Below are 14,580 nucleotides of genomic sequence, written 5' to 3'. Positions count from 1 at the left end.
ATTTTGACACATTTTTTCCTTCTCTGTGAAAGTTCTGGGTCTCAGTATATGTGAGATGCTGTAATAAAATAAATGCTTTATGTGTAATAATACTAAATAAATAAGGGTAATTAATGTCATATGGAATAAACTCATGTATGTAAATAGATCTCATATATGAGTATTATTTTTTCCAGTACTGGGACTTCAATTCAGGCTCTTGGAACTTTTCTGAACTTCTTGTCTTCAAGGACGGTGATCTTCCCCTTAACCCACAGTGCCACAGAGTTACACAGACTGATTTTAAATGCCAGGCCTGCCAGTGAAATGGTGCAAATTCCAAGACAGGGCCTTAATATTACTACTATTATTGTTATTTTTATTGCTATTGCTATCATTGTTATTGTTATTTGGTTTTAGGTCAAGCACCGGGCTTGAACTCAAGTCTTACCATCTCTGCCAAAGCCGATCCTGGGAGCCTATGTCCTGAGTTCAAATCTCAGGGCTGGCAAAAAATAGAAAAAGGAAAAGGATATAAGTGGTTTTACTTTTTTTTTCCTTTTTATTGTACCATCCTGGGTCTAAATAACAATGTCCAGACAATATACATGAACTTACATTGCTGATGTTTTGTGGGCTATTAGGGAATCCAAGTAGAAATCAGCAACTTCAGCCTGAAGTTTGAATCCCGGGACTCCCACTAATGAAGGGCTGGCTGGAGATTCTAAGAAACACTTTCCAGGGCTGGGAAGGTGGCTCAGTGGTAGAGCACTTGCCGTGCATGCTAGAGGCCCTGGGTTCTATTCCTCAGCTCCACATAACCAGAAAGAAAAATGCCGCAAGTGGCACTGTGGCTCAATTGGTAGAGCGCTAGCCTTTGAGCTGAAGAGCTGATATACAGCGACCAGGCCCAAAGTTCAGGCCCCAGGACCGGACCCCAGAAAACAAATTTAAAAAATTGAAATTTAAATTAGAAAAAGAAACGCTTTCCAGTAGACATCTGTACAAATAGAATGTTGTAAATGTAACAATTACATTAGTAGTTAGTGTACAATTATATCATAAAATTATACACAACAATTATACTACATTGACTAATTTTCAATTAATATTTCATTATGTATTCAATCATGATACTTAAAAAAGGAAAGAATAATTTAATTGGCAATATTTGGTAGAAAGATCATATATGCAATTTCATAATTTACAGATATCTCTCATTAAATATATCTAAATCTATCTATCTATCTATCTATCTATCTATCTATCTATCTATCTATCTATCTATCTATCTATCTATCTATCTATCTATCTATCTATCTGTCTGTCTGTCTGTCTGTCTGTCTGTCTGTCTGTCTGTCTGTCTGTCTGTCTGTCTGTCTACCAATCTACACATTTATCTGTTTATACACTTGTCACTACTGGGGCTCAGTGGCAGAGTGCTTGCCTAGTGAGTACGACACCCTTGTTCCGATTCCTCACAACCATGTGCATAGAAAAATCCAGAAGTTTTGCTGCTCAAACACTCGAGCACTAGCTTTGAGCATAAAGGCTTAGTGACTGTGTCTAGACCCTTACTAAAGACCCAGGACTGGCACCAAAAAAAAAAAAAAAAAAAAGGAAAAGATAGAATGTTCTGACTGCAAATATATAAGGATAGGGCTGCAAATACCTCTTCACAGAGAAAGCTGGGAGTCTAGTGCTGACATTTGCCATCTAACCTGAATTAGCCAGAGGTAAACCGCTGCAACCCAGTTCCATGGACTAGATGCTGTTGGCTTGCTCACCCCTATCATCCAAGATACTCGGGGGCTGAGATCTGACACTGGTGGGTTTAAAAACCAACCCTGGAGGGAAGTCTGCAAAACTCTGAGCTGTGGCTTAAAGTGGTAGAGTTCTAGCCTGATCAAAAGACCTTAGGACAGTACCCCCAACATTTCAGTGCAATCCCCGTGGCTGACTCCCCCTCAAAAAACTCATCCCTCTAAAATCTAAATTTGGACTGTTTGTGGTGTGTTTCTGAAAGAATGGTGATACTGATGAAAGCACCCTAATTCTAATGACATTATGTGGGTTACAGCTATGTGATGAGTCTTTCATGAGTTGTTGTGTGCTGAGTCCTTCATGGGGTGCATTTTTTCATTTTTTCATCTGGTTCTTGTAAGAGCTCCACAAGTAAGATGATTGTGCAGATGAGAAACTTGTGGCTCAGATATGTCCTCATGTCAGGCCAAAATTATGTATGTACCTAATTCTAGTGAGTTGTCTCCTGCAGACAATTGTCTTGTTTTATGTTTCTTGATCATGAACCTTGAACTCAGGACCTAGCCACTGACACTTACCTGTGGGGATCATGGGTAGTGCCCTACCACGTGGAGCCAAGGACCCCCTTGCAACAGAGTGTTACAGACTAGGCATAGTAGCTGCTGTCATCCTGCTTACTCAGGAAGCTGAGATCTTACGATCTGGGTTCAAAACTATCCCAGACAAAAAAAGGTCCCATGAGACTATTATCTCCTATTCACCACTTAGAAACTTGAAGTGGAAGTTAGTCGCTGCTGACCCGTGCCTGTCATCCTAGGTACTCAGGATGCTGAGAACTTAGGATCACGGTCCAAAGGCAGCCTGGACAGGAAATTCCTTGAGACGCTTCTCTCCAGTGACCCACCAAAAATCTCAAGGGGTGCTGTTGCTCAAGTGGTAGAGCGATTGGCTTTAGCTAAAGAGCTCAAGGACAGCACCCAGGCCTAGACTTAAATTCCTCCAACTTCCAACAAAAGAAAGAAAGAAACCTGAAGTAGAGTGCTGGGAATGTGTCTTAGGAGTAGAGTGCTTTGCATGTATGAATCCCTGGGTTTGATTCCTTAGTACTACATCACTAGAAAAAAGTCTGAAGTGGCTGTGTGCCTCAAGTGGTAGAGTGCTATCCTTGTACAGAGGAAACTCAGGTACAGTGTTCAGGTCCTGAGTTGAAGCTCCAGTACAAGTATATGAACACACATACACACAAAGATACCAGAAGTGAAGCTGTGACACCAATTAATAAGAACTGAGCTTCTGTTCTGAGCTCATGGTCAGTACCCAGGTCCTGTGTTCAACTCAGAAACCCAGCCGCCCAGAGTCCAACTAGGATAGGTCAAAGTTTCAAAATCTGATGAGTTTCACCAGCCCTAGTTGACAGGAAGCATAGTGATATTACACATGTGCTTTGATTTAGCAAGTTTCTGGAAACCAAAGGAGGCATCATTGCCAATAAGGAATCATTTAATTATGTTCAGCTTGCTAGTTGTCTGCCAGAAGGACCCTTGAATTAATTGTAGCAGGTTATTTCAACACTGGAACATAGTCTAACAAAGACAGGATAAGTGCAGGGAACTTGGGCATGGGAGGTGCACAAATGAAGTCTTCCTGTCACAACAGAGCTCTCAGCAGAGAGATAGCTTGAGGTACATGGAGACCTTTTTCTCCTGGGCTTCAGAGCCCACCCACACTCTTCACTAATTGGCCTAGAAGGAGTTTTTTAACACTCAGCTGTACAGGAGTGAGGCCTGTTCCAACAATGAGGAAGACTTCTTCCAGCAGTCCCCGATGGGGAGAAAACCTCAGGCTACAATGGGAACAGTGAGAGGAGCCCCGGAAGATGCACTGTCTTGAAAACTCTCTCTGTTCTATGAAATCATTCTATTCAAAGCAAATTTCCTAGCTGGATACCTTCCATCATAGAAACCAATAGAAATACATGCATACATACATGGGGAGACATGTTGTTACTGGCTTTTTTTTTTTTTTGGCAGGTCCAGGGGTTTTACTATGAGCCTAGGCAATGTTCCTGAGCTCCTTTTGCTCAAGGGTAGCGCTCTGCTCTTGAGTCATAGCCCCATTCATGGGAATTTTTTATTCCTGTAATCCCTCAGAAATAAGGAATTTGCTGTCCTGGCTGAATTCAAACTGGTATTCTCTACCTCTCAGCCTCCTGAAGTGCTAGGATTACAGGTAGGATCCACTGACACTTGGCTTTCTTTTTTCTAATTTTTTTTCTTTCATCCTGACAGTCTGAAATCTTCACAATGTCATTTCAATGGTTTGCATTTTCAAGTAAAATACCCAGGCCTGAGTTGAAGTGCCTGGACTGCCACCTAAAAATGGAGGGAGATCTTGGGAAAATCATTCCTATCCATGGGAATGCCTAATGGAATGTTATAAGAGTAACAATTAAATGTGCAGTTAGTTCATGATTCCCTTATAGAATGCCACACAAAAAGTATTGGATAATGTCTTCCATTCTAGCATCATGGTATGATGATTCCCAATTAAGGAATACTGACTACTTTTATATTAACGCTTTAATAAGTATTCAACCATGATACTTCATTTAATTAAAAGTAGGCATAATTGAATAACTAATAATTCATAATATATATAATTTAATATCCTCACATTCTCTCTCTCATATACATAGCAAACTACACATCTATCTATCCATCCATCCATCCATCCATCCATCCATCCATCCATCCATGCATCCCTCTATCTATCTATCTATCTATCTATCTATCTATCTATCTATCTATCTATCTATCTATCTATCTATCTATCTATCTATCTCTATCTATCCACCACTACTATTGCTTGATCACAGGTCCTCAGAAATGGCTGGCAGTTCAGTCTGCCAAAGGCTTTTGTTTTACAACTGACCCATTCATGATTTGTGCATTGTGGGCTGTGAGTTCAAATCTCAGCATGGCCAAAATTTTATAGATGGAGTAAGAAGCCAATTTTGACCCATTTTTTCCTTCTCTATGAAAGTCCTGGGTCTCTGTATTATATATGATCTATATGCAAATAAATCCATGTGATAAGATGTAATAAATGAAATAAATGTTATATATGTAATAACACTAAATAAAATAAATAAAAAATAAATGAAGGTAATAAATGTTATATGGAGTAAACACATACATGTAAAGAGATCTCATGTATGAATATTATTTTTTCCAGTGCTGGGGCTTGAATTCAGGCCCTGGAATCCGGTCTGAAATTCTTGTCTTCAACGATGGTGGGTTCCCCCTCCCCCACAGTGCCAGAGAGTTAATCAGACCCTGAGTTGATATCTCAGGCCAGTCAGAAAAATGGTGCAAATTCGAAGCCAGGGTCTTAAATTTTTTTTGACCAGGAACATGCACTGTCTTGAAAGCACTCTCTGTGCTATGAAATCATTCTATTCAAAGCAAATTAGTTAGCTGGGTGCTATGCTTCATAATGCCTATGGATGTTCACTGAAAGATATACATGCATATATACACAGACACATGCACTTAATGGCTCTTATTTTTTTAGTGCAGATCCTGAGGCTTGAACTATGAGCCTAGAAATTGCCCCTGAACTCCATTTACACAAGGAAGCACTTTATTGTGCCTTAATCCATGATACTTCATTAAATGGAGGTATAATTTAATATCTAATAATTATTAGTAATATATTACATGTAATTTAATTATATATCGACATCTCACATTCTCTAAATATATACGAATATTATTTTTGCCAGTGCTAGGAACAGGCCTGTCTTTCTTGCCTTTCAGCACTTTGAGCTATCCCTTCCCCAACAGTACTGCAGATTTACCCAGACCCCGAGTTCAAATCCCAGGCCTAGCAGAAAGAAATGGCGTGAATACAACGCCAAGTAGCCTAAAAATTGTTTAAATATATTTAATGAATATATATACGTATGCATGTATGTATTACATACTTTTATTTTGTCAACCACAGGGCTTGAACTCAGGGCATGGCAACTCTGCCTCAGCTTTGATTACCCTAGGCTTGTTGCAGCCACTGGACCCACAGCCGAACCTAGGTTCCTGGTCCTCAAATGCTGACAGGAAAAATAAATAAATAAAAAAAACCAGTAACTTGCAGATGGCTGCCGGTTTTACATTTGTTTTCTTTTCAAGGTAACCATCTTGGGTCTAAATGACAGGGCTGAAAAGTGTTGGTAACCTGGCATTGATGAAGGCTGTCAGGCTTCCAGAGAAGCCATGGGCCAACACGACAACATAGGCCCTGTGTTTGAAGCTGGGTCCGGACCCCTACCAATGGAGGGAGATCCTAAGAGTCTCATTCCTATTCATAGGAATACCAATGGAAAGTTATGAATGTCAAGGTTGAATTACTTATTCCTGAATGATACTAGCATAAAATTAGAGAGTGATTTCAGGAGGCTGATGGATTTTAATGAATATTTTTTTTTCTTTTTTAATTTAATTTTTTTTGTGTGAACATACTGTACAGAGGGGTTACAATTACATGGGCAGGATAATGCATACATTTCTTATCAAGTATTGCAGCCTCCTCCTTTGTTTACCCTTCACATCCCTTCCCTACCTCCCTCCCCACTACTTCCCCACCACCCAATCCTCCCCCCTACACACACACACCCCAGCACCAACGTTGTAAATCTCGTTTTAGACATGACAACTTGTACTTCTCATTGTTGCAACAGGTCCACCTGTATCCTTAAACGACTTGTTTTTCCCCATCTCCTCCACAAGTTATACTGACATCAAATATAGTAAAAGCAGGGTTTATAATGTGGGGGAGGGACATGCAAAACAACAAAGAAATAATCTTATAAATGCATTAGAAACAAATGCATGAAATAAAAAAAAACATTAAATTACATATCTAAGGGTTCATTTTCCTAACATCACATTATCTGACCTTTTCTGCTTGACTCATACATATACTAGATATTGCAAATAAGGGAAAACATGGGACCTATGTTTCTTTGGGCCTGGCTTACTTCACTTAATATAATTTTTTCCAAGTTTTTCCATTTCCTAACAAACTACTTTGGAAAGCAGTATGGAGGTTCCTGAAAAGACTTCACATAGAGCTCCCCTATGACCCAGCAATCCCACTTTTGGGCATTTACCCAAATGTTTACTAACAAGACCACACTAAAGCTACCAGCACAACTATGTTTATTGCAGCATTTTTTACCATAGCCAAGATATGGAACCAACCCAGTTGCCCCTCAGTAGATGAATGGATCAAGAAAATGTGGTATATATACACAATGGAATTCTATGCCTCCATCAGAAAGAAATTTAATGAATATTTTTGACACATTAAAAGAATACTATTAATTACATGGACACTATAGTTTCGGGAGAGTGGTCGATATAATTAATAAATCATTAAGGATGAAAACAGTAATATTAATTACATGGAGGCATAATAAATACCCAAGAATTGGTAGAAATATAACCTATATAACTAAATAATGTATAGACACCTCTGGCACTCTATAAAGATCTATATTTGTTTGTGTACTACCATCTGCATGTCCATCTGTTCTTGTTTTGTCAACCCCTGGGACTCAATCTCAGGTGTTGGGAACTGCTTGTCAGCTCCATATGCACCAGGTTGGCGTGCTGACACTCACGCATTCATGATTTGGGCCTTGTGGGCTGTGAGTTCAGATGCCAGCGCTCACAAAAATTGAATCATGGAGTAAGACTCAGGGTGATACCTGTTTTCTATTTTTGTGAAAATCCTGGATGTCAGGTGTGAAGTTTCATAAGTAGGCATTTCTATATCTTATTTAATAAATGTAGTAAATATTCCATGTGTTATAGCAGTCAATAAAATAAATGATAAATGAATAAAAAATAAAATGATTAACTACACTAAGCACAATTTGGAGTCAACATATGGGGCTCAATCTCAGGGCCTGAGCACTACCTGGCAGATGAATTGGCAAGTGGCTGCTGTGTTGGCAGTCACTCATTCATGAACTGAGCCTTCTTTGCCCTGAGTGTACATACCAGCATTCCCAAAAATGTAATATTGGAGTGAGAAACCGAGCATGACACATGTTTTCCTTTTCTGTGAAAGTGCTCGGTGTTAGGTAGTATGTATAATTTGGATGCAAATCTATATGCTATGTAATAGGATGTAATAAAGGTAAAAAACATCATCGGTAGAAGAATTGCCACTACAGTAAATGATAAGCAGATTGAATTAGTAGTGAATCATTCTAGGATAAAATTAGATGCAAGAAGTGTAGGATGTGCATTAAGTTTAATTAATATTTTATTAAACATTAACAGAATAAAAATTACATGGAGACATAATTAAATAACTAATAATTGGGAGTAACACACGATGCATAATTTAATAATATATAGACATTGGTCTCATTCTATGAAATATCTAATTATATGTATGGATATATGTACATATATGATAAACAATTATAGGCTATTGAGTAATTATTAATTAATGCTAGGGACATATCACTAAATGGAGACATAATTTAATACCTAAGAATTGGTAGCAATATTATCTATAATTTAATGATATGCAGAAATCAGTTTTTCTGTATATAATATTTATATACAGCAATCTCTATATATTTATACCTCGTTCACTCCTGAGGCTCGGGGGTTGAGTGCTCTCATAGTAAGCACAAAGCCCAGGGTTCGATTCCTCAGTGCCACAAAACAAAAAACTCAGAAGTTCTGGTGTCTTTCAATTAATTGAGTGCTAGCCTTCAGCACAAACGTTTAGGGACAGTGTCTAAGCTCTTACTCAAGCCACAGGTCTGATGCCAAAAAAAGGTAGGATTTTCTAACTGCAATTATAGAAGGGCAGAACTTCAAATACCTCATTACAGAACAAGCTAGGAGTCTGGTGTTGACAGCTGCCACCTAACCTGACTTAGCCACATGTAAACCGCTACAAGCCAGGTCCACGGGTTATCCATGTCATTCTGACTTATGCCTGTCATCCTAGCTGCTCAAGGGCTTTAAAACCCAGTCCTGGGAGGAAGTCTGAGAGACACCTCAAAATGTGGCTCCAAGTGGTAGAGCTTTGGTTCAAGCCCCATGGCTAACACCCCTCCCCAGAAAAACACCCCACTAAACCATTAGATGTGAACTTGTTTGTAAAATTTTCCTCAAAGAATGGTGATACTGATGAAAGCACCCTAATTCTAATGACAGCTTGTGGAATGGAGCTATGTGATGAGTCCTCCGTAGGGTGCTCTGTTCTGAGTCCTGCACAGGGTGCTATGTGCTGAGTCTTTCACAGGATGCAGTGTGCTGAGTCCTGCATTGGGTGCTGGGTGCTGAGTCTTTCACAGGATGTTGTGTGCTGAGCGGTGCAGAGAGTGCCATGTGCTATGTCCTTAACCGGGTGCATTCTTACATCTTGTCAATGTATGAGCTCCATAACTTAGATGATTATACAGACAAGAATATTGAGGCTCAAATAGGTCCCCATGTCAGGGACAAAATTATGTATTACTGAAGACTCGTGAGTTGTGTACAGCAGACATTGGTTTGGTTTGGTTTTTCCTTGGTCATGATCCTTGAACTTGGGGCTGAGGCACTGAATCTTACCTCTTGGGCTCATGCCTAGCACTCCACCATGTGGAGCCATGGACCCCCTTGCAACAGAGTCCATGGCCAAGGGGGCAGTAGCTGAAGACTGTCATCCTGCCTTCTTGGGAAGCTGAGTTCTAAAGATCTGTGTTCCAAACTATTGCAGACAAAAAAGGTACCATGTGACTATTATCTCCAATTCACCTCAAGCTGAGTGCTTGAGGTCATGTGGGTTATCCTACTTACTCAGGAGGATGAGACATGAGGATCATGGTTCAAATCTAGCCGAGGCAGGAAAGTCCTTGAGAAACATAGCTCCAATGAACCACAGAAAACCGGAAGTAGCTCTGTGGCTCAAGTGGTAGAGCACAAGACTTGAGCTGAAGAGGTCAGGGACAGCACCAAGGCCAAGACTTCAACTCCTTCAATCGACAACAACAACAATAAAAAAAAGACAGAAATAAAGTAACAAAGCTGAAGTAGAGGGCTGGGAATGTGCCTTAGATGTAGAATGCTTTGTATATATGAAATCGTGGGCTTCATTTCTTAGGACGACATCACTAGGTCAAAGCCTGAAGTGGCTCTGTGGCTCAAGTGGGAGAGGGATATCATTATACCAGAAAAACTAGGTACAGTGCTCAGGTCCTGAGGTCAAGCTTCAGGACTCATGTATATGTGTGCATGCACACACAAACCCGCGCACACACACACCGCGGTGTGCACACATACACACACACACACACACACACACACACGTACATCACAGATCAGAAGTGATGTGGTTACACAAAATAGTAAAGCACTGGGCTTGTGCACTGAGCTCATGGTCAGCACCCAGCCCTGTGTTCAACCACAAAACCTAGCCACTCAGGGCCCAACTAGGAGAAGTCAAAGGTTTCAAAACCTGATGAGCTTCACCAGTCCTACATGACAGGAAGCTTTGTGATATCCAACATGTGCTTGTTTTTCCAAGCTTCTGGAAACATAAGAGAGGCATCATACGCCCAACATTGCCTGCAATGAATCGTTTCCTTATGTTCAGTGCCATAGTTGTCTGCCTGAAGGACTCCTTAATTATATTGAGCACTGTAACTGAACACTAGAATATAGTCTCACAAAGGCAGGATAAGTGCACAGAACTTGGCCTGCCATGGGAGGTGGCACAAATGAAGGTCTCCTGTTAAAACAGAGCACTGGGAAGAGAGAAAGCTAAGGCTACAAAGAGGGATTGTTTTTTGTGACCTTCAAAGCCCGCCCACACTCATCCTCACTAACTGGCCCAGGTGGAGTTGTTTGTTACCCAGCTTTACAGGAGTGAGGGCTTTTGTGTGCCTCCCAGACAATGATAGAAACTTCCTCAAGCAGGCTTGTGATGCAGAGAAACCCTTAGGTAACACTGTGAACAGTGAAGGGAGCCCCGGAACATGCACTATATTGAAAGCAGTCTCTCTGTTATGAACTCATTGTACTGAATACAAATTTCCTAGGTTGGTGCCATTTATCATAGCTACTCGGGACTTTCACCTATAAGAATACAATACATAGACAAAGACATGGAAGCACTGGCTATTTTTGAGGGGGCAGGTCCTGGGGTGGAAATATTAGCCTATGCATGGTCCCTGAGCTCCTTTTGCTCAAGGGTACTGCATTAAGCTTGAGTCACAGGTCCACTTCTGGGAATTTCTATGATCTCTTAGAAATAACTGTGTCATGGACTATCCTACACTGGCTGGATTCAAACTAAGTTTCTCTACATCTCAGCCACCTGAGGACCTGGGATTACAGACAGCAGCCACTGGCACCTTATTTCTTCTCTTCTTCATTTTTTAATCTGGACAGTCTGACTTCTTAAGAGAGTCATTCCCAAGGTTTTAATTTATAAGTAAACTACCCAATGTTCTTTATAGCTGCCCTGAGAAGGATTTTCTCTCCTCATCTTCCCCTCTGGTCACAGGTTTGAGGCCAAAAGTGAGAAATGAGTGTCACAGGATTTGGGAGAAAATATCCACAGTACATGCCAGTTCTGTCACTTAGCATTGAGCTTCTGTGAATTTACTGTCTCAGGATATGAGGACCAAAAGGTTGAGCGATCCTCATACAGTCTGCATTGCTCCTTTTGCCTATAAAATGATCTAATAATTATGAGTGTTTTGTGTCTCCAACATTAAGTGTCTAGAACACACTAGTAGCATCTTCATGTGAAGTTAAAGTTTTGAGGCAGTGATCTCAAAACTTGCTTGTTTCTAGCAGAGCAACACGTGGTGGTAATCCAAACACCTGGTTGTTTGTGTGCCTCTATAAACCCTGCAAATCTTTAGCTTGGGGTTCTCCTCCTAGGTTCTGCTGTGTTGGAGTGAAGGATGAGACCCAAGCTGCAGCCTGTTTAAATAAAACCTTAAAACAGCTGTAAAGTCTGACTCTCCATGGTCTTCTTGGTGGGGATCCTGAGACCTGGGTATAACATATTAGTGGGGGCTTGTCCGGGATCTCCCCAAAGACCCCCAATATATCAGACTCCAAAGGTAAAACAGCACTGTCTTTGTTAATTTGTCTGGTCCTGTCATTTGTCTGTTTTACTTTCATTTTGCTTTGTGAGGGTGGCCACTCTGATTCGTTGTTGAAGCAGGCACCCTTGCACCACAACTCTGGAGGAACTGGGAGATGTCCTAGATCCTCTTGTGGGGCGGGGGTCCTTGAAACCCTGCCATGTGGGACGGGGGTCATTGGAACCCCACTGTGTGGGGTGCGGGGGTGGTCCTTGGAACACCGCCATGTGAATTGTGGGGTGGGGTTCAGTTCAGTGTTGGGCCAGAACTGACCAAGAGGGCCTCCTAACAGAGGCCCAACTCGCCCACTGTGGCTCTGCTCCTTGTGCTGTGTGGCATAGGTGTGGAACCCCACCGTGACTGTAGTCAGTGGACTAATTTGGGAGATCTCCACTTTGTAAGGTTTTTTTTTATAACTGTAAGGTGTGTTTTGTTTGTACTGTTTATAGTTTTTTGGACTGTACGTCTGACGGGACTAGAAACCATAGGCACCACTCCATCTATCCCCCTAGACTTACAAAAAGAAACTGAGACAGAGGGAAAGAAAAGTTAGCCCCCAGTTTTTCAGGGAGATAACTTGGAAGAAGAAATATTTCCTCACCCATATTCTTTTTCCAGGTTCCTTTTGCAGAACCTGAGAATGATCAAGAGGAGCTATAGAACACTCGGCACCTGCCCTTAAAGTTTCTGAGGAGCCAGTCACTCGAAGATACCATGAGATCAACCCCCCTTCTAATGCAGCTGTTTTTCACTTATGCACTATATGTCCTGTGGATGCGGATGGTCAACAGCAACTCCAATATTGGCCATTTCACCAGTTACCTATACAATTGGCATACCCAAAATGCTCCGTTTTCTGAGAAACCCTAGGATTTAATTCTTTGCTTGAAATTGTTCTCTTTAGGGGAAGATGGCGGAGGAGAAGCTGGAATCTGAACAAGCTCTTGCATAGAAAACAGTTTCAGAGTTCCAGTGAACAGTCCCAAGCCAGAGAATCACACCAAGTGTGCCATCACAGGACAGAGAGTTAGTCAAGAGAGGGGAAGCCAAGCAGACACATCTGAGCAGCTGCCGCTGCGGCGGCAGGGTCGCAGCGGCGACCACCGCCGCGGAGGCATACCTGAGACGCAGTCCGGGACGAAGGAGCCAGACGCAGCGGACGAGCGGATTCTACTCAACACCAGCAAGAACCGACAAGGAGCGGACAACTTCATCCTGCACTTTGCAGACCAGAGACGACCCGAGATCCAAGACTCCGCGTGAGTAGAAGCCCCACTTCCTCACTCCTCTGGGAGCAGAGGAGGGAAGGCCACCCCTCCCCCCCCAGCACCGGTGATCTCCATCTTGGATACCGACAAAGCTCGGAGGAGCGGCTAGCTCCAGCTCAGGCCTTGGAATAGAGCTAGTCATTTGGCAGGTCACAGGAACTTGGCGGCGAGGTGACCTCACAGACTCAGTTCCATCCAGGGAGGGGTCGCCCAGCTCAGGCACCAGCCACTGGAGTGGCTCTCCTCGCTGGGTGGCCAGAGCCAGAGGCTGCCCCTCCCTCTAGCAGCCACCACAATCAATTGAAAAACAGAAACCCTGAGAATGGCTCCAGGCTGGGTGCTGTGAGTTTTTTTTTCACAAAATAGCCCCAGGGAAAAGCTACTGTTCGTTGAAAGGCCTCAACTCTACCCAGAACCTAGCCTCATCACTGCATCCCCCTCTTTTGTGATTCTCAAAGCAGATCACCCTCCCAGTAAACTAACCTGGGAGGGGGATCTCAAAATCTTGGGTAAAGCAGAGCATTTTCCTGCCTGTTCCAACAAACTGACTTAAGAAACCAATCAAGCCACAGGACCTCAAGCTGACCAGAGACTCCAACCAGACTCTGGTTACAGACAAAAGGGAGATACAGGACTCTTCCCACCCCTCCCAAAAAAAAAAAAAAAAATCAAAGAACTTTTTTTTTCTTCTTCTTCTTTTCTTTTTTTCTTTTTCTTGTTTTGTTTTTTTTCGTTTTTTGTTACCTTATATATATATAAAAAATTTTTTTTGCTTTTCTAAAACTTTTATTAATCTTTAATTTTTGCCTCTTCTGAAAAAATAATTGTTTTCCATTAACTTTTTTTTTTTTCTCCTCTTATAATTTTTATTTTAGGAATACGTGAATGTGTGTTTTCTTTTCTTTTCTTGTCTTCTTTCTCTTTTTCTTTCATTCTTAATTATCTTTTTGTTTTTTTTTCTAGCTCTACTGAACTTCTGATCTTTTCTTCTCACTTTCCTATCCTTTCCATCTTTTCCTCTTTGTTCATCTTTATGTGACTTAACTCTTGTCCTGCACATCCTCAGATAAACCCGTAGTTAACCAGTAGACCCTATCCCCCATTGTGTACACACTTAATCCACAAACTTATTACTCAATTCAAAACCTCTGAGACTTAAATTCACTAATAGCAGTACTTTATACCTATACAATATTTTAAGCATTTTTTTAAAAGTTTTTCTCATCTCCTCTATGTCCCTCCCTTTCTCTCAACATATTCATATTCCTCTATAAATAGATGGTCTTTTAATCTCTAAAATAACATTAATTTTTACGTTTCTATTTTTTTTCTGGTCTCTTTTCATTCCCCTTTCCCTTTCTTCTTTTTCTCTCTCTCTCTACTTACATCCTACCCAACCTA

The sequence above is a fragment of the Dipodomys spectabilis genome, unplaced genomic scaffold (genome assembly GCF_019054845.1).
Source record: "Dipodomys spectabilis isolate Male_0828 unplaced genomic scaffold, ASM1905484v1 ptg000503l, whole genome shotgun sequence".
NCBI lineage: Eukaryota > Metazoa > Chordata > Mammalia > Rodentia > Heteromyidae > Dipodomys > Dipodomys spectabilis.
Note: the sequence above shows the minus strand (reverse complement) of the source record.